We start from the raw sequence: 24,253 nt of genomic DNA, 5'->3' as shown, positions 1-24,253 counted from the left end.
ATGTTTTTTTTTTTTTTTTTTTTTGTGGAATAGGACATTTGGTCATTACTGTAACAAAAGAAAAAGTTACATTTGTGAGGAAATGGGTCATTATGCAAAAAATGGAAAGAAATGTGAATTGAAATGTTATAATGTAACAAAATTGGACATTTATGGATGGATTGAAAAAAATGAAAATAAAAGTTAGGAAAAAGAAAAAGAAAGAGAAGAAAATGAACAAAGAGAAGAAATTTTAAAAGAAGCAGAAATAGAAGAAAATTATATAAAGAAAAAATAATATAAAGGACATAGAAGATAGTTCTGAAATAAGTGATGAAGAAGACATAAATTGGGGAGTAGTAAAATAAAACAATTATTGGTATAAGGGTAACAGACAGTAAAAGAAAATTTAAAGGGACAAGTACAATAGAAAAAAGAAAGGAAATAGATGAAAAACAATATATACAGCTAATGATTGGGGGTTGGTATAATGGTTAAGTTGTTTAACTCACAGACACAAAATACAGTGTCTGATTCTCACCTTTGGGAAGGATATTGGTTGGGCTTAGAATAGTCTGTTAAGAAAGCTAGCCTAGTAATTAGCTATGAACTTATGAAACCATGAATCTAAGGAAAAGGGAAAAAAAATGAGAGTGCTTTTGTAAATATGAATAGTATTAAGAATATTGTAAGAAGAATCAGGATTTTGGAGTGATGTAATACATGCAATACAGATGTAATTCTATTAAAAGACACAACATTTTTAACAAATTAATTAAGATTAAAAACAGAGGAACTATGGGGTGGAAAAATAATTTGGAATTTGAGAAATGAGAGATGTTCTAGAAGAGATGTTCTATAGAAATACAGTAGTAAAGATATTAGATGTAAAATTAGCAAAAATGGGAAGATTAACCATTGTAGATTTAAAATGGAAAGAACAAATATATAGAATTATAAATATGCTTATACTAATTGTAAATAAAGGGAAAGGTTATTTCATCAGATTTTATACTATGTAGTGATAAATATGAATATTATAATAACATGAGATGTTAGTTGGGATTTAACAGGCAAGCATAAAAAGAAAAGAAATTATATGAGAAAAAAGTGTTAGAAGTTATAAGATGTGATAAGTTAAAATAGGATACGTATAGAACTGAAATACATTAGGTCATAGTATCAGAAGGTTTATAAGAGAAGGAGAGGTAATTAAAACAGGATTTTCTGATCATCTTGCAATATGTCTATCAATAAAGAAAAACAAGGAATATATAGAATAGACAAAGGAATAAAAAGGATAAATCTGAAAGCATGGAATGAAGAAGAAAGGAGATTAGTAATGCAGTTATGGAAAGATCATATTACTATGAGAACATTTTAGAAAAACTAGACTTAATGGTGGATGATATTTAAGGAAAAATACAAAAAAATGTTTTTTATAGTAGAAATATGATGTAAGAAAATTACAGAAAGAAAAATTTCAAAGCACATATAATGATGCATTGGATGATTTAGAATATAATGATAGAAATTAGTCTGACAAAGAAAAATAATTGTTAGCGCTTTCGTTTACTAAATGAGCAAACTTCTTCAGACAAATACAAACCAAAAAACCTTGTACTATATATCAGTTTACAAATAGTGACAGCACAAATTAATTAAAAAAGCCAAGCCTCCATTTAAAAGAATATATACATACAGCCATCATTTTCAAGTATAGATCCCATATTCCCCCATAATAATTAAATTGTAAACATCCGTAATATAAAAAACATATACATATATATATATATATATATATATATATATATATATATATATATATATATAAAAATTATATCATATATGTATATATATATATATATATATATATATATATATATATATGTATATAATACAAATCTAACCATAAGAATAAATATAAATACAACATAAATTTCACCTAGTCAAAGTTTTAAGTTTCAAGATGCTCTTAAAGGACACTGCATCATTCAGTCCTGGAAAGACACATGCATTCAGCTTTATTTGCCAAATTAGTTCCCTTTCATCCAACTTTAAATCAGTTGGTCCCCCTCTGCTGTTCTCACTAATTCTTTCAATAACCAAAAATTTAAAACCATGTGTTGGATACTGATTAATGTGTCTAGCTAGGGCGTTATTCAAATTCAATTTGTCCATGGCATGTACATGTTCGTAAATCCTATTTTTTAAAAATCTTTCCATCCTACCTACATAAAAGGCTGGACAGAGGTTACATAAGCCTAAATAGACTACCCCTTTAGAATTACAATTGAATTTACCGTATCTCCAATATGAACAAAAATGTCATTTTAATATATTTACACCATCTACATGCCTCACACTTAAACATTCCACAGTGAGGCAAATATTGTTCAGATGATCCTCCCTCCAAAAGCATTTTTAAATTCCTCTCTTTCCTAAAGACAAAGCATAGTAGATTTCCTACATTATTTTTCACAAAATTGCCTTCCAAGAGGAAGCACCAATTCTTTATAATAATTGATTTGAGAATAGGTGCATCAGTGGAAAATGTAGTAATAAAACTCAACTTGCCTATTTCATTATCCAAAGGATCCTTTATTTGGTTAAGTCCATCTTCTTCAGTACTAGATTCTCTAAACAGGTTAGTTGTCTCCCCTTCTGGTGTAATAATAAATCCACTAGCATGGACGTCATTAGACAAATCCATGTGGTATTCATCATCACCAGATAGTAATGGTTTGAAAAAACCTTCTATTCTCTTATTATGAACTTCTTTAATTAAATCGTCAATCAAGTATCTCGGGTAACCTCATTTAAGAAACATTCCTTTCAGATGGTTACATTCATCTAAAAAATCATCATCTAAAGAAACCATCCTAGCTGCCCGTACTAGTTAACCTTTAACAACACTTCTTTTTTGGGTAAAAGGGTGGCATCTGGAAAAATGCAAAAATGCATTCGAATAAGTTGGTTTTCTAAAAATATTTGAGATAAATCTCTTCTCAAAGGGAGCTTTAGTCAATGTAACATCTAAGAAAGAAATAGTCTCAGTTTGAAATTCCTAAGTAAATTTCAAAAATTCAGTAAATTTAGAAATACGTTCAATAAGGGCCCTAGCCGAAGACTCATCCCCTTTCCAAAGAATAAAGATATCGTCCAGGTAACGAGTGTACCATACTGCTTTTTCCAAAAATTGTTGATCTTTAAACAAGAAGTGTCTTTCCCAAAAAGCCATTACAGTGTTTGCAAAAGTGGCTCCACAGAGGGAGCCCATGGCTACACGCGTCTTTTGTAGATAGTATTCCTTATTAAATAAAAAATAGTTATTTTCTAATATGAGTTCTAATAAATAGATAATTAAATCTATACTAGAACCTTCCACATGATGTTCCAGAAGGAAGTCTCTTACTCACTCACAACCAACATCTTGTGGGATAACTGTATAAAGATCCCGGACATCAACAGTAAAAAAAATTCAGGTCATCTGAAAACCGGATTTTATTTATAGCTCCTAAAAAGGCCCAAGAATCTTTACAAATCTGATTTAAACCTTTTAGTACTTCCTTCAATTTACAATCTACAAATTTGGCACAAGCGTAAGTGATGGACTGTCTGCCATCAATTATTGGACGAAACGGGGGGTTATTAAGATCTTTATGGATCTTGGGTAGTCCGAACAAGGTGGGAGTCAGGGGATATAGGATAGACAGGTAATTAAATAAATCCAAATCAATCCTACTTTCCAAAAATAGATCTTTACTATATCCCCTGATACGTTGTTATGCGCCATTGATTTCATTCAATGATACTTTTTTATAACATTCATTCTCCAAAAGTGAACACATACGTTGGTTATAATCATCATTGTCAATGAAAATTAACCCCCCCCCTTGTCAGATTTAATAATTCGTTTGTCCACATAATTAAGTTCTTTTAACATTTCCCTTTCTGTTTGGGATAGATTAAACATTTCAGATTTAGAATGTCTTTTTTTATCCAACACATTCCTAAAATCATTCTCACAAATCTTTTCAAACAAAAGAATAGACGGATGTAAGGGAGGATTAAAAATACTAGTAATTCTAAAATCTTTAATTAAACTAGGGTTAGATCCTAACAAAGTGTTGAGATTCAATTTCCTAGTAAAAGCTTTAAGGTCAATAATGGTCCTTGCTAAATCACCATAAGAAGATGGAACAAAAGTTAAGCCTTTCGCTAAAACATCTGTAAGTAAGGGTCAGGTGTAAAAGTGGAATAATTATATATTTTGAAGTCCTGTGTACTATTAAATAAAATTTTTAAAGATTTTTCATGGTTAACACAGGAGTTCAAATGAACCATAGGGTCAGGGCTGGGGCAAAAACTTTTGTCAATGAGGTAATCTACATCCTCCTTCGATTTTGTCCCTTCCTCTTACAGTGTTGTTGTTGTGGTTGGTTGTGTTGTCTCCCATTCCTGACCCTTTTCGTGTTCTGAAAACAGTGAGCAGAACCAACTTCCTCCATATCAGGATTATTATTATTGTTGTTCATAGGTTCATACGTTCATACTAGGCTATCTGCCCTAGGGCATTTATAAGCCTAGCCAGAGTGTGTTTGGCTTTCGCCACCCATTTTATATTAATTTTGCTATACCCTTTTTCGAAGTTAGTATACTTTGCCTCTGTCTAACAGTGACACAGAAGTGATACCCGGGGTAAACCTACGATCTCCCATCCACTCATCAAGATTCCTCTTGAAGAGAGTCAATGAGGGACTCTGCCTAACCTGGACTGGGATTTTATTCCAGAGTGAAGGGAGCCTCTGGGTTATGAATCTGTCCCTCCAGCATGTCCTATTTATTTCAGTGCTGAGGTTCAAGTCTCTTGAGCGCATAGCTCGATGGGATTTGGATTTTCTGAGGTGCAGCATGTCCATTAATTCCAGGTTGGACATGGCTTTATACGTCAGGCACAGATTGCCTCTGAGCAGGCGGTATGCCACTGAGTAGAGCTGGAGTTTCTTTAACCAGGCAGCATATGGCATCTGTTTGAGCCCTTTGATCCTCTTGGTGAGATACTTTTGGGGTCTTTCCAGTTGCTGCAGGTATCTGGTAACGTACATCCCAAAAGGGGCATTGTACTCAATTATGGGCCTGATGAGGGATGAGTAAAGAGGCACGATGACCTCCCCTGATCTAGATGTGAATCCCTTCATGATTAGGTGGGCTATATAAAATGTTTTTCTAACCACTTTGGCCACGTGGTTGTCAAATGAGAGATTGCTATCAACTTTGGTCCCCAGGTCCCTAATTACTTCTTTTGTACTTAATGGATTACCACCTATGTGGTAATTTGTGGGCACTTTGTTTTTGCCAAAGGGGATGACTATAAACTTTTTGGCATTTAGCTTGAGGCCATGGCTCTGGCACCAGTTGTCTGTTTCTATGAGACCCTTTTGGAGGATGCTTGTGTCGGCTGGAGAGTCGATTATGGTGCCCAGTTTGCAGTCATCTGCGAACTTGGTCAGCCACAGTCTTTCCGTGTTGGCCTGTACCTCCGAGAAATATATACCGAACAAGAGAGGTCCCAGGACTGAGCCTTGTGGGACGACACTTGTAACTGGTTTGGAGTCTGACATGGCTCCAGCAATTCTAATCATGTGGGTTCTGTCCTTGAGCCAGTTTACAACCCATCTAGTGATATAGGGGTTTATATTTAAGCTGGTGGGCTTATCTATAATGCCCGAGTGGGGTATTGTATCAAAGGCTTTTGTGAGGTCCAGGTAGGCTGTGTGGACCACCTTCCCCTCGTCAATGGCCTTGGTGACTGTTTCAAAGAAATCAACTAGGTTTAAGAGGCAGGATCTGCCCTTAACAAAGCTGAACTGGGTAGGATCCGGTGTCTGTAGGTCCCCAATATCTTTATTTATGAGGTCCATGATGATCCTTTCCATAGCTTTGCAGACCAAGCTAGTCAGGCTTATTAGGCAATAGTTTCCAGGATCCGTTGAGGCACCACCTTTGTGGAGAGGGACCACTGTTGCTGTATGCCACTCTTTGGGTACATATCCTGTAGTAAGGCTGAGATTGAACAGTAGTTTTATGTTTGGGTTTAGCTCTTCTTGGAGTTCATGTAGGATGCAGCCCGGGACACCGTCTGGTCCCATTGATGCTGTGTTTTTTGCTTTGGAGAGGGCAGCTCTTACCTGAGCATCTGAGATGTCAGGGGGGCAGCACTCTGCTGGGATAGATATTTGCCCTTTTGGTGGGGGAGGGGGGGAGAAGTTTGCGCTGAACCTGTCAATTAGGATGTTGGCAATGTCTGTGGGTTTGGTGTATTTTTTGTCATTTTGGACTAATTCTGAGCATATCTGGGAATTCCCACCCAGGTTCCTAACATAACTAAAGAAAGCCTTGTGATTATCCTTAGTGTCCTGTGCAATTTTTCTCTCGAAGCTGGCCTTAGACGATTTTATGAGTGCCCGTAGTTTTTTGCTAATACTGATCAAAGATGCCTTCCCTTTTTAGGATTTTGCTCTATCATGTAGTAGCTTCCTCCTTCTATTGTATAGTTTGTTTATGACTGGGGTCCACCAAACAAAACGTCTGCCTTTGGAGGATTGGGTCTTGGTTTTATCTGGGATTGCATGATCCATGCATTCCTGAAGGTGTTCATAGAATGCGTTTATAAAGGATTCTGTGGTCTGGGCCGTATTTTCCACAGGCCCGGGGGCTTTGAAGGATTCCACCTCGGTTTTGAGGAGTGTGAAATTTGCTTTAGAGAAGTTTTTCACTGTGGTTTTCAGGGCAGGGGGTAGAGTCGGGATGTGAATATCCAGTGAGATTAGTTTATGGTCTGATCTTACCAGTGAGGGATACACTTCTGGTCTGGAGCATAGAGTCCCCATGTTGGTGATGATCAGGTCCAGTATGTTTTCCCCTCTTGTGGGAGTGGTAACAAGTTGTTCCATAGCATTTGAGTTTATAAATTCTACAAAACTTTGGGCTAGGGTGTTGGAGCTAGAGTAATGCTCCCAGTCTATGTTTGGGTAGTTGAAGTCACCCAATATAATGGTGTTTGGAGAGACCTTCATATTTTCCAGTGTTCTCAGAAAGGCCGAGTGGGGTTCCTGGGTTTGGGAGGGTGGTCTGTAGCAGGCTATAAACTGGAAGGCAGTTTTACCCACTGTTAGTTGCACATGGATAGTCTCTGATGCTTCGTGCTGTGTCACCAACCTGGAGGTGTGGGTATCTTTGACGAATATTGATACTCCCCCTCCTTTTGTGGTTTGGTCCAAGTTTTGGGGCCGAAAAGCATGATATGAGGTATAACCTAGTAGTGCTGTGGTGCTCTTGAGAGCCTTGAACCAGGTTTCTGTTACTGCACAGATATCGATGTTCTCCATGCTAAGGAGAGTTTCGAGTGCGTGCATCTTGAGGTTTAGACTTCTGGCGTTGAGTAGCATTACTCTTAGTTTCTTATCCCTTGTGATACCTATGGAGGTGGGTTTGTCTTTTGAGCCTTGCCTAAAAAAGGCACTATGGGGGTAGCAAGAGCCTTTGCCAATATCCAAAAGCCCAGGGGTGACAGGTGCAAGCCATCCCTAGCGAAACATCGTGGCTTGTCGAGCATGTCATCCCAGGCTGACAGGCATTGGATCCCCTTTGAATGACACCAATACTTAAGTCAATTGTTGAAATTGATCATCTTGTCTTCATATTGTGGCATCATTCTTGGTGAGGGTAAGATGCTACTCAAGGTCAGGGTCATACCAGCCTGGGCTACGTGCTCAGAGAGCTCCTCTATGTCTCTTTTCATGTAGTCCAGGGAGGTATGTCTCAGGTCATTCACACCAGCATGGACAATGACTGAGTCATATTTGTACTTGCCTTGAAGTGACCTGAGTGCTTGTGTTATGTGGCGGATCCCAGCACCTGACAGGCAGCTCACCGTGACCTTCTCCTTGTTCAGTCTGGTGAGCGGGACATCAGTGTGCCTGATGATAGAGTCACCTATTACAAGTGTATCAGGTGTGTTGTTTAGCCTTAAGGGCTGTGACTGTTTGGCACACTGGCTTTGTGAGCTATGTGTTGCATATGTTTTGTTTTGGGGTAGCGGTTGCTTGGATGCCTGCTTTGGAGGTCTCTGCTGCTTAGGCAGATTTTTATTTAGAGCCTCCGAGTATGTTTTTGTGTGTTTATGTGTTTGGTTTGCTGTCGTGGTAGGTCTATGTGAGACTGGAATTGTAGTGAGTGTGGTTTCCTCCTCCTGACTGGTTTCGCCAGTACTGAGTTGAGAGAGCTTAGCCTCCAGTATGGCTATATGGTTGCATCTCTCACATGTGTTGGAATTTGTTGGGAGGAGGAGAGGGTTGTCTGTGTACATGAGGCAGCTGTAACATTGGCTCAAGATTCCCAGATTCACCAGCTGGACTGGAGAGGAGACTGACAACTGACCTTTGGACATGCTAGAATAGTATTGGGAATTCCTTTATAATGGAAAGAAAAGGGCCAATGGGGAACGAGGTACTCAAGGGGAGTTTGTGAGGGTGTAGTGCTTTTAATATTTTAGTGCTGACTTATATAATTGCTTTAGTGAGCAAGTGCCAGGTAATTTAAATGCAATGTGTTACAGGTAACTTAAATGCAAAAATGACAAACAGTAACTTTCTTTCAAGTGAAACAAGGAAATAAGTAAGCAATGCAGATATCACTAGGGATCCACAGAAGTGCTGAAAAGCCATGTTTTAGGTGGAATTAGCGTTTCAGGGAAATAAGCAAACAAACAACAAGCATACAAATAAAGCTAGATTCAGCAGGCCTGGATCTAGTCTATGCTACAGCAAACAAGGTGTTCCAATTTCAGTAAAAAACAGTTCAAATATGCAGGCACTATAAGCCTTTAACCAGAAATTCCCAGCTCAGAAGGGCAGAGTCCAGCCTCTCCTCCCACAAGAGTGCAGACCACAAACCTTCTTAACATAAAATAACTGGCCTTTTAATGTAAAATAACTGGCCTGAAGCTCAAGTGCTTAAACCAGAATTAATACACTTTTAGAATAACAGACACTGAGCCCTCAATCAGCAGTTCCCAACTTAGAAGGCTGTAAGCTACCTGTTCTGCCACTACAGTGCAGACCACAAACCTTCCAATGTAAAACAACTGGCCTGAAGCCCAAGTGCTTAAACCAGAATTAATACACTTTTAGAATAACAGACACTGAGCCCTCAGTCAGCAGTTCTCAACTTTAGAAAGATGTAAGCTACCTGTCCTGCCACCACAGTGCAGGCCACAAACCTTCCTAATGTAAAACAACTGGTCTGAAGCCCAAGTGCTTAATCCAAAAGACTTAGAATGATAGCTACACTTTAATTGTTACTACCAAGCAGTAATAAATACAATTGAATACTTTAAAGAATGCCTGGATTAGTGCTCAAGTTATACAAACAAAGCTAGATTCAGCAGACCTGGATCTAGTCTATGCTATAGCAAACAAGGTGTACCAATTTTAGTAAGAAGCAGTTTAGATATGCAGGCACTATAAGCCTTTAACCAGAAATTCCCAGCTAGAAGGGCAGAGTCCAGCCTCTCCTCCCACAAGAGTGCAGACCACAAACCCTTTTAATGTAAAATAACTGGCCTGAAGCCCAAGTGCTTAAAACAGAATTAATACACTTTTAGAATAACAGACACTGAGCCCTCAATCAGCAGTTCCCAACTTAGAAGGATGTAAGCTACCTGCCCTGCCACCACAGTGCAGACCACAAACCTTCCTAATGTAAAACATCTGATCTGAAGCCCAAGTGCTTAAACTAAAAGGCTTAGAATGAGTTACACCAAGCAGTAATAAATACCATTGAGTACTTTTAAGATGATGCAAAAGCAAAATAAAGTAGGAAGAAAGACAAATACAGTAAAAGCAGATCATTTTTTTTTTTTTTTTTTTTTTTGAGTGAGGAAATGAGATGGGCCTAGGAGTTACAGGACAGAAACAAGTGCAAATGCAGGCCTTCAAATCAGAAAGTTGAGAGAGATGGAAGACCGCCCAAATGGCCAATAACTACAAATTCTGGGCCAGAACCACTCCTTATGTGGTAGACAGGTTACCTGGTGCTTACCACTCCCACTGATAAGCTAGAAGGCTTCCCTCCAACACAGAAAGGCTTGGGGGCTCAGAAGCTTACAAATAGTCCTGGATACAGCAAATCTGTATCTGGAACACTAATTACAGGAAAGGTAGGAAACAGGCTTACAATTTGTTTGTTTTTTTTTTTGTTTTTTTTTCAGAAAAGTAGCAAAAACAGTAGTAAAAACAATTCACATGCAGTGCAAGCTGGCACACTTGAGTATGTAGCAATATTAGTCCACACACAGTTTGAAAAAAATGTAATTAAATTAAAAAGGACTAAAAGCAAGTGCACAAAGGGTGTATTAGGTAGAATGCGGTAAAGAGATGAGACTGGGGGAGTGTCCTAGATCAAATCTACAGTGGGGCGGGCACTGCAAAAGCCACCAAATTTAAACTACAACCAAGAACAGGGAGGGGGGGTGGAGGAAAGTTTCAACAGAGATGGGTGGGGAAAAGTTTCAACAGAGATGTGTGGAATCAGAGTGCAAATTATAAAACCAAAAAAATATATACTGATCTCTGTATATTTGCAGAACACTAAGACAACAGATATCTAAGCAACAATTTAGCTCTATAATACAGAATAATACAGAAAAATATACTCAGCTCTATATATTTGCAGATAGTCTTGTAAGGCTGACTCTCAACACACAGGTTCCACTTTAAATGCAGACTGCTGCTATTAACAGTTCAGATAATAAAATTTAAGCATGCACTGAATGAAGAGCAGATTCAAAACTTCCTGCTCAGTTAATATTCGTGCAACACAATTTAATCACTTTAAATACCGTATTATTTGAAAAAAAATGCAGATAAAGGTATTTAAATTCTCTTATACGTCCAGTTGAATACAGCTAGATTTTAGCCGGCCAAAGCTGAGGTTTGTAAGCAGAAAATATTTCAAACTGTACCACTTAAATAGTCACTGACAGGAAATCAAAGAATGTGGCTACCCCCACACCTGCAATTACTACAGATAATAAAATTTAAGCATGCACTGAATGAAGAGCAGAGTCAAAACTTCCTGCTCAGTTAATATTCGTGCAACACAATTTAATTACTTTAAATACTGTATTATTTGAAAAAAAGTGCAGATAAAGGTACTTAAATTCTCTTATACGTCCAGTTGAATACAGCTAGATCTTAGCCGGCCAAAGCTGAGGTTTGTAAGCAGAAAATATTTCAAACTGTACCACTTAAATAGTCACTGACAGGAAATCAAAGAATGTGAATTGTTATTACTATTATTGCTATTCTGCTGTCTATTTGCAAGTCTATCACTCCTTTTAACCGGAAGGTTTTCATTAGATGTATCAGCATTCAACCCACTATCAACATTACCAAAATTGTTCACATCTCCATTAGTTAAATCAACTGGTCCATTATTTAAACCATCATTTGTATTTAAATTCACATTCAAAGGGGGTAAAGGGTAAGCTAAACCTTTCCCGTAGGCTGCAAGATCCCTATTCAGTTTTTTTGCTTTATTGTCCTTAAATTTAGACAGAGCATTGTTAATACTTGAAAAAATGTGCACAAAATCATACTTGTAGTGCAGAAAGTCATTATCTGAATGGATACAGATTTGTAAAGATTCTTGGGCCTTTTTAGGAGCTATAAATGAAATCCGGTTTTCAGATGACCTGAATTGTTTTACTGTTGATGTCCGGGATCTTTACACAGTTATCCCACAAGATGTTGGTTGTGAGTGGGTAAGAGACTTCCTTCTGGAACATCATATGGAAGGTTCTATTATAGATTTAATTATCTATTTATTAGAACTCATATTAGAAAATAACTATTTTTTTATTTAATAAGGAATACTATCTACAAAAGACGGGTGTAGCCATGGTCTCCCCCTGTGGAGCCACTTTTGCAAACACTGTAATGGCTTTTTGGGAAAGACACTTCTTGTTTAAAGATCAACAATTTTTGGAAAAAGCAGTATGGTACACCCATTACCTGGACGATATCTTTATTCTTTGGAAAGGGGATGAGTCTTCGGCTAGGGCCCTTATTGAACGTATTTCTAAATGTACTGAATTTTTGGAACTTACTTGGGAATTCCAGACTGAGACTATTTCTTTCTTAGATGTTACATTGACTAAAGCTCCCTTTGAGAAGAGATTTATCTCAAAAATTTTTAGAAAACCAACTTATTCAAATGCATTTTTGCATTTTTCCAGTTGCCACCCTTTTACCCAAAAAAGAAGTGTTGTTAAAGGTCAGCTAGTACGGGCAGCTAGGATGGTTTCTTTAGATTATGATTTTTAGATGAATGTAACCATCTGAAAGGAATGTTTCTTAAACGGGGTTACCCGAGATACTTGATTGACAATTTAATTAAAGAAGTTCATAATAAGAGAATAGAAGTTTTTTTTCATACCATTACTATATGGTGATGATGAATACCGCATGGATTTGTCTAATGACGTCCATGCTAGTGGATTTATTATTACACCAGAATGGGAGACAACTAACCTGTTTAGAGAATCTAGTACTGAAGAAGATGGACTTAACCAAATAAAGGATCCTTTGGATAATGAAATAGGCAAGTTGAGTTTTATTACTACATTTTCCATTGATGCACCTATTCTCAAATCAATTATTATAAAGAATTGGTGCTTCCTCTTGGAAGACAATTTTTGTGAAAAATAATGTAGGAAATCTCCCATGCTTTGTCTTTAGGAAAGGGAAGAATTTAAAAATGCTTTTGGAGGGAGGATCATCTGAACAATACTTGCCTCACTGTGGAATATTTAAGTGTGAGGCATGTAGATGGTGTAAATATATTAAAGTGACAATTTTTTTTCATATTGGAGATAAGAAATTTTATCTCAGGGGTAAATTCAATTGTAATTCTAAAGGGGTAGTCTATTTAGGCTTATGTAACCTCTGTCCAGCCTTTTATGTAGGTAGGATGGAAAGATTTTTAAAAAAATAGGATTTACAAACATGTACATGCCATGGACAAATTGAATTTGAATAACGCCTTAGCAAGACACATTAATCAGTATCCAACACACGGTTTTAAATTTTCGGTTATTGAAAGAATTAGTGAGAACAGCAGAGGGGGACCAACTGATTTAAAGTTGTATGAAAGGGAACTAATTTGGCAAATAAAGCTGAATGTATGTGTCTTTCCAGGACTGAATGATGCAGTACTCTTTAAGAGCATCTTGAAACTTAAAACTTTGACTAGATGAAATTTATGTTGTATTTATATTTATTCTTATGGTTAGATTTGTATTATATACATATATATATATATTTATATATGATATAATTTATATATATATATATATATATATATATATATATATATATATGTTTTTATATTATGCATGTTTACAATTTAATTATTATGGGGGGATATGGGATCTATACTTGACAATGATGGCTGTATGTATATATTCTTTTAAATGGAGGCTTGGCTTTTTTAATTAATTTGTGATGTCACTATTTATAAACTGATATATATAGTACAAGGTTTTTTTGGTTTGTATTTATATGAAGAAGTTTGCTCATTTAGTAAACGAAAGTGCTAACAATACATTTGGTTCCAGTGTGGATCTGTGCTTCTTTCATTTTGGAGTTTATTCAAAGAAAAAGAATTATATGAAAGAAATCAAGAAAAAATACAAGAATTGTTATATAAGCAAAAACATTTTACAAAGAAAAAGAGAGGACGTATCAAGTTACTTAAGCAGGTTAGTAAAGGAAGGTGGTAGTATAATGAAATAATTAAAATGTAAAAGAAGAAATTGAAAGAATTCAGAAAAGGATTATGAATAGTGTAGTACAATATGTACAAGAAATGTTTAAAGTAAAAAAGAAGGTAGTAAAAAACATGGACAGTAAAAAAGTTAACAGAAAAATAGAATAAAGAGTTGGAAAAGGATAGTTCTTTAAATGAGTTAGATAAAGTATTAGAGCAAGTAAATATATATTCAGCTGCAAGACCAGATGGAATATGGTATTTCATGTATAAAAATTTAAGGGATTGGCAAGAAAAGTATTTTTTTTTTGTTTTTAAATGAATGGTTAAATTAAGGTTTTATGTATAAAGAATTGTGTAGTGTAGGAAGACAGAGGACAATTGAAAACTGGAGACCAATAGTATTGAATAATAATGATTATAACATCTTTATGAAAATAATACAAAAGAGATTTAAAACTAAAATGTAAAATATTATGTAAGATAGTATATATTTAATAATGGTGAAGGGTTGTCAAAAAATATTAATGACAATGATAGAGAAATTGTGATTGATATTATGAACAGAAAAGAAGAAACAGAAATCAAGATAGGAGACCTTATTAAGGCATTTGATACAAATGGACATGAAATCTTATGGGTGATAATAAAATAATATAATATAAGTGAGAAGATTAGAAAATTGTATATGCCAGTGCGTATAGTAATAATAAAGTAAGTATACTTGAAAAAATGTCAGGTTAAAGTACAAAGTATTTATGAAGAGTGGTGTAAGACAGGGGTGTCCAATTAGTTGAATACTTTTTGCATTAGTTATGAATGTGATAGTATGTGAAATAAATTACAGAAATAAGGAGGTGGGGTATGGAGCACCTGAAGGGTTAAGAATTCCAGATCTGTTAGCATATGTAGATGACATTATAATAATTGCCAGCAACAAAATTTGGATAAAAGAAGTAATCATTTGCACAAATGAGTGTCTAGAACTGACCTGGATGGCTTTAAATAATGTAAAAAAGGAAAAGGTTTTAGTGATGTAGTAAAGATAGGGGGTATATATTTTACAATGAATGAAATGTCTCTGTTGGTTATAAAATTTGGATATGGGATATAGGGAAATGTTTGAATTTTTATGTGTGGATAATCCCAGGGTGGGTGTGATGCTTGGAATTGCCAAACTTCACAAAAGTGTTGGAAAACCTCCATTCAGACCTATTATATCAGCCTCAGGAAGTTGTACTGACTGTATTTCTTTGTATTTAGATTCAGTGTTGAACCCATTAGTTAAGGAGCTTCCTTCTTATGTAGCTGATTCTTGGGATTTTTTTGGACCAGATTAGGTCCTTTTTTTCTTCCTTAGACTTTAAGTTGGAAAACTTGCAGATGTTCACTATTGATGTTGTTTCCCTTTCACCTGCATCCCTAAATATGTTATGGGGAAGCATACAAGTTTAAGTAACAACAGTATTGTTACTTATACTCCTTTATTAGATTTATTATTAGACAACAACTTATTTTTGTTTAACAAGCAATTTTATAAAAAAAACTACAAGGGGTGGCCATGGGGGCTACTGTTGGTCCAACCTATGCAAATCTGGGATTAAGTTGGTCGGACATGAAAATACTGCCATACATTGATTATTCAGAGCAAATTATCTTTTAAAAAATATTTGCAGATGTTTTTTCTTTATAGTTTATAAGGACAACTTTAATGTTAATGAGTTTGTGATGCTTTTAATCGCTAGTACAACATTTTTAAAGTTCATGGTGGGGGAATAGGCAACAAGGTTTCCTTTTTGGATGTTAACTTGACAATGCACACTAATAAGAATGTGGTTTTGAGTAATATTCATCGTAAGAGTACATTTTATAACAGCTATATCCATTTCAAGAGTTGCCACCCTTACTTCATGAGAAAAAATATTCCTAGAGGACAGTTGATTCGAGCATCTCGAATGATAGTGGAATACTCTGTTTTTTTTAAAGGAAATTAACTTCATAAAAGAACTGTTTCTAGAAAGAGGTTACCCTGGAGACCTATTTGAAAATATGTCTCAAGAGGTCATTCATAGGAGACAGACAGATTTTCCTCCTATTTTTTAAAGGAAATTAACCTCATAAAAGAGTTGTTTCTAGAAAGAGGTTACCCTGGAGACATATTTGAAAATATGTCTCAAGAGGTCATTCATAGGAGACAGACAGATTTTCCTCCTATTTTGCTAAGAGGTTTTGTTAAAAAAGCTCTGAATGTAGCATCTAGTGCCACACATATAAGAGAGGGAGAGGGGCAGAAGGTCCCAGATTTTGTTTGGTCATGAATGTAGACAGTAATTACATCCATCAGATTATTAGTGAGAATTGGAAGGTAGTTACGGGTAATGCAGATTTATCTAAAGTTCTTGGAGAAGGCCCCCATTTTGTTTATAAGAAAAATCAAAATTTTAAACATTTGTTAGAAAATAATAACTTCGGGCCAACCCTTACTTCTGGGGAAACTGGGGGTATGTTTAAATGTTCAGGGTGCAGGGCATGTAGATTTATTTCTGAGGGTCCCTTTGTGTTTTTGGAACATCTACAGTTTACTATACCCATCCCTGGAAAATTGAGTTGTGGTACAACAGAGATAGTGTATCTTGCGATGTGTTCAACATGCCCAAGTTTTTATGTTGGCATGTCTACCAGAAGTTTATGGAAATGGGTATTAGAGCACTTGTATGTTATAAAAATAAAACATAGTAATAATGCCCTAGAAGTTGTTAAACGTAACCTTAGGGGAGGGGATTTTAGAAATTATGTTGAACAAAGAGAGGCAGAATGGCAGATTAAACTTGCTTCTTTTTTATCCCCTGGTCTGGATCATATGATGAACATAAAATGTTTCTTAAAAAATAGGAAAATTACTAAAGTGAATATACAGGGGTGAATGCCCTTGCATTTTAACCTGTGTTAACTGTGTGGACACTTTGAGTTGTACATTTTTTGTAGCATGCCTTTAAATGTTTTTATGTATTTAATTGACTTGTTAATGAGATGCTCTGATTGGTTAAATGTTTTTTGAATGGTTTAAAAGTGATTTGGAAGTGTATTTTATCATTTCTGATGAAGCTTTTGGGATGAATAGCGAACATTAAATTTCAACTACGCTAAAAAAGAACTTTCTCGGTTTCTCCAGTGTTTTCCTTGGTGGATTTTCTGGTTAAATATAATACACAGTTTTTTCCCAAACCTTTTAAGAGTGTTTTGTATTCATTTTTAGATGTTCTTCTATAATTAGCGTTGCCACCCCTCCGTTTTTTTTCTGGAGTGCCCGGAAATCAGTAGGGCACTCCGGTTCTCCGGTTCTTGCACTCAGAGTCCGGAAATAGCGACGTCAGGCTCGTCAGCGCGTATTAAAAAAAAAAAAAAAAAAAACATTCCCATCTTGGACTCTCGTTGATTGGCTGCTTGCTGCAGACGAGGCTTGTGCAGCAAGCAGCCAATCAACACGTAGAGTTACTAGTCAAAGCCCTGCAAAGCCTGCGAAAATTTATGAATATAAAGCGGCGCTTCAGCTTCAGTTTTTACCTTTTACTTTTGTACAAAGGGTGCTTTAAGATCTGAAATTCTTGCTTGGACGTCGTCTTCAGTGGATTGCCTGCTGCCTGGAAGCCCTGCCTGCTGCCTGGAAGCCCTGCCTGCCTGGAAGCCCTGCCTGCTGCCTGGAAGCCCTGCCTGGAAGCCCTGCCCGCTGCCTGGAAGCCCTGCCTGCTGCCTGGAAGCCCTGCTGCCTGGAAGGATTGCCTTAGCCCTGCTGGAGTCTTGCCCTGGCTGGAGGAGAAGTGCTGTGGACTGGGTGGTGGTGTGTTCCCCTGCTTGCTGGCCCTTTAGCTGCCTGTTCTCTTCTGCTGCTGAGAGCTTGTTTTAGTAGCCCTGCTGCTGATTTTTCTGGAGGTAAGTGGATTTTTTTTAATGGATTAATTCTTTGGAATTAAGGTAGATTTTCAAAGATTAGTGTGACAAGGGGAATGAAATATTGCCAGCACAGCTACTAGTGATTTTTTTAAATATTAAATTTATATTAATTCACTAGCTGTGCTGGCACTATCTCATTCATTGATGGTGACAAGATGTGTGTAACTATCTAGATGTTCAACATGTGGTGATTAACTAGAACAGTTTCTAATCTGGTTTTGGACTTGGTTGCAGTGAATATATAATGACTTCATGATTTGTATAAGATGCTTGGACTGTAGATCTGTCTTTCTAGTCTGTCATCACCGTGATGTTTACCTTGACCTGTGTTTCTTCCTTGGGTGTCTTTCTAGGGTGTACAGTCTTCGTAGTATAGTGAGGCTTAAATGTAGCTTTTTGTCTAGTTTGTCATCACAACTGTTTACCTTTTATCTGTGTTTTCTAGGGTATACCGTCTATACCAAAGCTTAGCTCATTTGATGTTACAGTGAATATATGATTACATGATTTGTATAGGATGCTTGGACTGTAGAACTGTCTTTTCTAGTCTATCATCACCGTGATGTTTACCTTGACCTGTGTTTCTTCCTAGGGTGTCTTTCTAGGGTGTACAGTCTTCGTAGTATAGTGAGGCTTAAATGTAGCTTTTTGTCTAGTTTGTCATCACAACTGTTTACCTTTTATCTGTGTTTTCTAGGGTATACCGTCTATACCAAAGCTTAGCTCATTTGATGTTACAGTGTATAGGATGCTTGGACTGTAGAACTGTCTTTTCTAGTCTATCATCACCGTGATGTTTACCTTGACCTGTGTTTCTTCCTAGGGTGTCTTTCTAGGGTGTACAGTCTTCGTAGTATAGTGAGGCTTAAATGTAGCTTTTTTTTCTAGTTTGTCATCACAACTGTTTACCTTTTATCTGTGTTTTCTAGGGTATACCGTCTATACCAAAGCTTAGCTCATTTGATGTTACAGTGAATATATGATTACATGATTTGTATAGGATGCTTGGACTGTAGAACTGTCTTTTCTAGTCTATCATCACCGTGATGTTTACCTTGACCTGTGTTTCTTCCTAGGGTGTCTTTCTAGGGTGTACAGTCTTCGTAGTATAGTGAGGCTTAAATGTAGCTTTTTTTGTCTAGTTTGTCATCACAACTGTTTACCTTTTATCTGTGTTTTCTAGGGTATACCGTCTATACCAAAGCTTAGCTCATTTGATGTTACAGTGAATATATGATTACATGATTTGTATAGGATGCTTGGACTGTAGAACTGTCTTTTCTAGTCTATCATCACCGTGATGTTTACCTTGACCTGTGTTTCTTCCTAGGGTGTCTTTCTAGGGTGTACAGTCTTCGTAGTATAGTGAGGCTTAAATGTAGCTTTTTTGTCTAGTTTGTCATCACAACTGTTTACCTTTTATCTGTGTTTTCTAGGGTATACCGTCTATACCAAAGCTTAGCTCATTTGATGTTACAGTGAATATATGATTACATGATTTGTATAGGATGCTTGGACTGTAGATCTGTCTTTCTAGTCTGTCATCACCGTGATGTTTACCTTGACCTGTGTTCCTTCCTAGGTGTCTTGGGTATATAGCAAGGCTTAATGTAGTTGCTTTTCTTTGGGACTGTCAATGTGAAATATCTCATGTGGTTTTGAGCTTGTTACAGTGAATATACACAGGATATTTTCTAATGTTTTGTTGTGTAGATATTTAAGTTTTGAGATGACTTAAATATTTATTTAGTGACACTGGGCCACTACCTTGGCATTGGTCAAACTAGCAATGTTTGTTACTATTGCACAGTAAGACTGAACACACTTTGTTAGGGCCTTAAAGTTGCTTATAAGGAGTAGCTGGCTGATTATGTTGTAGTCTGGGGAAAAGGGGGGCATAGTTAGTAAACTTGTGCCAGCCTTTCCCTTGTGTATATAAATCAGACCTCAAGTGTGTCTCAACTGCTTTAGCAGGGGCCCAAAGCACTGTTAAATAGGATGCTCAAGGTCTTCACTTGGCCACTATGCTCAACTCTAACTGTGCCAGTGGGAGGAGGTGGTGGTGAGGATCTGGAGTGGAAAAGGGGAGAAACCAGCCCCAAGTTGACTGGTCTCTGTGCTTTGCACTTAATATGGGGTGTTGCATCTGGAATTGTGGGGCTACGGAATTCATCTTTATGTCTGCCCATACGGTCTCTTATCATTATGCAAGTTATTACTGTTGCAGCCAGAGGGTATTATGATTGCTGAGTTACATATTTCATGTTTATCATTGTGTCGGCCCACACTATGTCCTGTTTGTCTTTATGCAAGTTATTACAATTGTAGCCAGAGGGTATGATTGCTGAGCTGCCATGTATTTCATCTTTATCTTGTCAGTCCACAGTATGCCTGAACTTTCTTGCTGTGTTCAGACTCAGCTGGATAACGTTTGCACTGGGTTCTACATAAAAGTAGAGGGTCTTAATTTGGTGCATTGCTGTAGTGTCTGACCCATGTGTTTTACACACAGTTGAATGCCTTCTGTGCATATTCTGCTGCCACACCAGGTTCATGTGTAACAGCTGCAAGTCCCTCAGACAGGAGTTGCTTCTGCCTTTCATTGCTTTACCTTCACTGTAATATTTCATGAGGAGTCTCATTTTTTTTCCCTATACCAACTTGGTATTACTAGGGTGTGAAAGTCTGGAGATTCACATGTGAATGTGAAATCTGGTTAGTGGCTACTGACTGACACAGGCCCCATCAGGCACTGGTGTTGGTCACAAGTGTTTTGATTTTCTATTAATAGCTGTTTTGGTTTATTGTAGTGTTGAGCAAGGATCCTACAGGAATCATGTTCAGGAAAAGGTCAATGGATCATCAAGAAGAGGCTGAAAGCGCATCTCCTAAGAGGTTTTTCTGCAGTTATAATAAGGTGTGGGAGCAAAGCTACTCATGGGTGCGACCTGTTCCAAATGCAGATGCCATGGCAAAGTGCACATCCTGTGGAACAACTTTCACTGTAAAATGGGATGGGGAAAAGGCATTGAAAAGCCATCAGAAGTCAGACAAACATCATCAAAGCCTTCAGCTCCAGAGGCAGAACCTCGTAATGACCAAGTTTATTCAGCCACGTAGTGTAACCAGTGAAGCTTCCAAAGTCACTGCAGCTGAAGTGACAGCAGTCTATCATGGAGTGAAACATGGTCACTCATATGTATTCATAGATTGTGGAGGTAAGCTGGCACCGACAGTCTTCCCTGATTCTACTTTGGCTTCGAAATTCACCTGTGGGAAGACAAAATCTGAGAGTATTGTCATGAATGTTCTTGCACTTCATTCAGAGGAGCTTCTTCTGCAGGAACTTGGCAATTCCTATTTCTCAGTGGGATCAGATGCATCCAATAAAGGGAACAGAAAAATGTTCCCTTTAGTTATTCAGTACTTTACTCACACCCATGGCATACAACAGAAACTCCTTGATTTCTATGAGGATCATAATGAAAGTTCTGAATGTATCTTTACTAGAATAAAGGACATCCTTGTGCATAAAGGACTCAAAGTACAAAACATTGCTAGCTATGCTGCAGACAATGCCTCAGTCAATTATGGAAAGCACAGGTCTGTTTTTAAAAGTTTGAAATCTGAGGTGCCTCACATCATTGCAGCAAACTGTTTACGCCATGTAATACATAACTGTGCCAAGCATGCAAGCAAGGCCCTTGCAAAGTTTGATGTGGAGACTCTGGTTTTGAAAGTACATAGTGAGTTTTCAGCATCTGCTAAAAAAATGGCACTGTTGAAAGGCTTCTATTCTTTCCTAGACCAGGACTTTAAGGAAATAATGCAACATGTTGTAACAAGGTGGCTGTCTTTGTTCCCAGCTGTGGCAAGGCTGGTAGAATGTTGGCCTGCTATTAAAAGTTATTTTATTAGTCAAGGGCCTGAGGACTGTCACCCCTTATCTGGAAATTTGTGGAGGCCGATGAGGATGGCATCAGTGGGGATGTGTCTGAGGCAGAGTGCTACATACATTTCATGCACTACATCCTGCAGGTATTCCACAAGTCTATAGCAAAACTTGAAAGTAACACTCTCTCTGCTCCAGAGTTGTACACCGTGATGAAAAGTCTAAAAGATGAGTTGCAGAGAAGGCTAGATGACCAGTTCTTTGGTACTAAAGTTTCATCTGCCTTACAGCACTTTACTCCAGCTGTCGCACAGCAGGTCTGTAGGACCTTCTGTGATTTTACAGTAAAGCACTTTGTTACCTACAGAAGTGGTTTGACTATGATAATAGTCCCTTTAAAGCTATGCAGGTCCTCAGCCTCCAACATCCTGTAACTTGGCCAGAACTGCGTACAGTTGCAGACCTCTTCAAATTGGATGTGGACATTGAAGCACTTTACTCAGTCTACTGTACTTTAACTGCTGCATTGCCAGCCCTGTTACAGATGACAGAGGCATCTGTAAGTGATCGCTGGGTGACTTTTTTAGTAAAGCTCCAGACTGCAAGCCACTTTACAGACTGGTGCAGTTTGCTCTTTCAATCCCCCCCAGCAATAGCTTTGTGGAAAGGGTTTTTTCACTTATGGGGAATGCGTGGACTGATGTAAGAAATAGAATGCTTGTGTCACTTGTGAAGGCAGAGTTGCAGGTCAAGCTAAACTTTAACATGAGTTGTTCGCAATTTTATTCATTTGTGAGAAATAACCAGCCATTACTTGAGGCTGCTAGATCAAATGCCAAATATAGCTTCAAGTATAAGCAATGATTTCTAGCAAAACTGAAGATACTTTAAACAGTTGCTTTTCTTTTACTATTGTGTGTGGTGAACCCTTAATGTACTGCTTTGAATGAACTGGTGTTTTAATATCTAATTGTATTTCCATTTTAGTACTACCTGTGATATGAGACTTGGGCTTAGTTTTCCCATGCTTGTGTGTGATGTACTGTTGTATGTAGTGAACCTTTTGAAGTATTGCTAAATAACGTTTTTTTTTATTTACTTTTGACTCGTTGCACATTTTTCTACTTATTGGTAACTGTATGTGATATTAAAGACTTATGCTGAAGGGTGCTAGAGTAAAGGGGTGTGGCTATTAAAAGGAATGGGTGTGGCTTGATTGTGCATGGGGCGGGGCTTGTTTGTCAGGAAATGGCATAGTAGAAAGGTGGCAACCCTATCTATAATTGAACTTGGATAATGGGTTTGTTAGTAGGAAGGAGCTAAGAAACAAAAATTATATGTTTCTGTGATGTAGCAGAGTGGGCAAGGCATAGGTAGGTGTAAAGATGGCTGTGAGGGAGGGGTGACAACCAATTGAAACAGATAGGGACAGGGGAAGAGTGAAGTGGATTGGCTAAGAGTGATGTGGACCAGCCAGTTTATTCACAGCACAAATCAGTCTATGCAAGCATGCATGAAAATCAAAAATGAGATATGTCTTGAACAGGTAAGGTAATGGTAATTTGTATAAATAGTAACAAGAAAATAGAGCAGTGTGTAGTAAGTCATTATAGCTGCTAATTCTTAGAGAGAGAAGCATATGGATAATCAATAGGGATATATAAATTAACAGAGGAACCCCACAAGACCACCACCCCAGATAAGGTAAGCAGTAATAAGTAAAAAAAAATAATTGTAAAACATATACCATATATGAATCACATTACAGCATACAAGAGCCTGTGAGGAGATAAAGCATATAAGGAATACATTGCCTATAGGATAGAATATAGGGCAGTGGATGAAGACCTAGAAAGATATAGGAGAAATGTGGCACATTCTTGCAGCAGAGGCTGTGCAGATGTTTAGATGAGCAGCCCCACAGTGTGTATGTGGTATACATGTGAACTGAAGCCTGATGACAGTGCACAGTCCCCATGTTGTGGAGTAAGGTAATGCTTTGATGATACAGAAAGACAGTTTTGTGTACACAGAGCACAATGTGTTTATCAGTACTGCTGCACAGCAGCATATATGACATATAAAGAAGATCATCAGAGTCACAGAGTAGCATGGTACAGATGCTTGAAACTATAGAAGCCAGGATGTGAGATGAGGCAATTTCATAACTTTAACTTTGCATTACATCTCAAAGCTATGCAGTTACTCACATTAGTAGACTTTGTCCCATACCATGTATGTAAAAATAGGCCACATGCTTGCCCAGGACTGGGAAGAACTGCAAAAAATGCACTGGTGTCATGCGGCATGTATGTTCATCATATGAGGACAAATCAAACAATGACATGCAGCTCAAAGTGTGCAGGGACAGCCAGTAGATATTTGATCATAAAACTATAACAAGGCAAACATTCTAGACATGTGCATGCATAACTGGCCAAAGACATAGTGATTTTAGCAAGAATATTACCATATGAGGACAAAAAGTACAATTCCCGTGATGTACTGGGACAAATCCCCTTCGAATGATCGACATTTCACAATATCGACATTCATATGGCCGAGACCCACATGATCGACATTTGAAATGTCAACAAT

This window comes from Protopterus annectens, chromosome 7.part1 (genome assembly GCF_019279795.1).
Source record: "Protopterus annectens isolate FY-2018-M chromosome 7.part1, PAN1.0, whole genome shotgun sequence".
Taxonomy (NCBI): Eukaryota; Metazoa; Chordata; order Ceratodontiformes; family Protopteridae; genus Protopterus; species Protopterus annectens.
The sequence above is the reverse complement of the archived record's forward strand: the minus strand, read 5'-3'. Positions refer to the sequence as shown.